We start from the raw sequence: 1860 nt of genomic DNA on the forward strand, positions 1-1860 counted from the left end.
GTTGTTCGGGTCTCTATCAGAGTCTGTGTGTTAGGTCTCTGTCACGAGATTGTGTGGTCGTCTATCAGATTGTGTTGAGTTCATCAGATGTTTCTATCAAGTTGTGTTGGGTCTCTCTATCAGATTGTGTTGGGTCTCTGTCATCAGATTTGTTGGAATGGCGTCCTTCTATCAGTTGTGTTGGTCTCTATTCAAGTTGTTGGGTCTGTCTATCAGATTGTGTTGGCTACTATTCCAGAGTTTTTGTTGGGTCGTCTGTCTATTCAGAGTTTTGTCTGTGTCTCTATCAGAGTTGTGGTGGTCTCATAATCAGAGTTGTGTTGGGTCTCTGTCTGTCAGAGTGTGTGGGTCTCTTATTCAGAGTTGTGTTGGGCTCTGTACTCAGAGTGTGTGCGGTCTCTTCATAGAGTTGTGTTGGCTCTCTATCGCAGGGGTGAGGTCTCTAGCGGTTGGTGGCTCTATCAGAGTTTGGGTCTCATCAAGTGTGTTGGCTCTATCAGATTGTGTTGGTCTCTCTTCATCAGAGTTTGTGTGTCTTCAGTTGTGGTCTCTGCTTGTCTATCAGAAGTGTGTTGGGCTCTTCTATCAGAGTTGTGTTGGTTCTCACCAGAGTTGTGGTTGGTTCTCTATCAGGAGTGTGTGGTCTCTATCAGAGTTTGTGTTGGTTCTCCTCTATCAGAGTTGTGTTGGGTCTCTATCAGAGTTGTGTTGGGTCTCTGTCTATCAGAGTTGTGTTGTGTCTCTGTCAAGTCCAAGTATCTCTCTCCCTGTAGTTCGTACCTGTGTGGGTTAGGAATAGTTTTGTTGTGTTTCTGTGTCTCTGTCAAGTCTAAGTATCTCTCTCCCTGTAGTTCGTAGCTGTGTGGGTCTCCAGGTGTTGGAGTTGGAGCGTGTTACTGAGTTGGGCCAGGAGGGGGCAGCAGAGCTGTGTATAGAAGGACTACAGAATCTAGAGACTCTACTACTCACCTCTACTCCAGTTACACCTGAAGCACTGCTGCACTTTAACAGTGAGTTACTGACCTCTGACCCCTGACCCCTTATCTTTACACCTGATAGACCTCAACAAATCTAGGATTCTAAAACCCCAAAATATCAACTTTTCCTTCTCAGTAGTGACCTCTCCCCCCATCCTCTCTATGTTCCAGGTGCATGTTGTAACCTCAGGTCCATCATAGTGCAGATCGGCATAGCTGACCACTTTGAGGAGCCAGACAGTCCTGAAGCTAAGAGACAGTACAATGAGATGGTCAACACGTTACAGGTAAATTAACCTTTATCCCTTCACTTACGCAGCCTGTTCCCTAAAATCCACTACCTTCGACCAGAGCACTAGAGGTCATCTCCAGTAGTATCAAATGATGCCCGTTGAAGTCACAACCCTCTATACTGTATATACAGTTAAAGTCACAACCCTCTATACTGTAAATACAGTTGAAGTCACAACACTCTATACTGTAAACACAGTTGAAGTCACAACACTCTATACTGTAAACACAGTTGAAGTCACAACACTGTATACTGTATATACACCTGAAGTCGGAAGTTTACATACACCTTAACAAAATACATTTAAACTCCGTTTTTCACAATTCCTGACATTTAATCCAAGTAAAAATTCCCTGTCTTAGGTCAGTTAGGATCACCATTTTATTTTAAGAATGTGAAATGTCAGAATAATAGTAGAGAGAATGATTTATTTCAGCTTTTATTTCTTTCATCACATTCCCAGTGGGTCAGAAGTTTACATACACTCAATTAGTATTTGGTAGCATTGCCTTTAAATTGTTTAACGTGGGTCAAACATTTCGGGTAGCCTTCTACAAGCTTCCCACAATGAGTTGGGTGAATTTTGGCCCA

General features: G+C 43.1%; 1 long non-coding RNA gene across 1 annotated transcript in view; it reads left to right on the top strand.

Annotated features, from left to right (window-relative positions):
* The first annotated feature begins 652 nt into the window (after positions 1-652).
* Positions 653-1860, top strand: part of LOC112079460 (uncharacterized) — a 5686-nt gene continuing 4478 nt past the window's right edge. Inside the window, exons 1-2 of the long non-coding RNA XR_002895952.2 lie at positions 653-1010; positions 1149-1264. This is a non-coding gene — a long non-coding RNA (uncharacterized lncRNA). The remainder of the gene's footprint in view (positions 1011-1148; positions 1265-1860) is intronic.

Source organism: Salvelinus sp. IW2-2015, unplaced genomic scaffold (genome assembly GCF_002910315.2).
Source record: "Salvelinus sp. IW2-2015 unplaced genomic scaffold, ASM291031v2 Un_scaffold8074, whole genome shotgun sequence".
In the NCBI taxonomy this organism is placed as follows: domain Eukaryota; kingdom Metazoa; phylum Chordata; class Actinopteri; order Salmoniformes; family Salmonidae; genus Salvelinus; species Salvelinus sp. IW2-2015.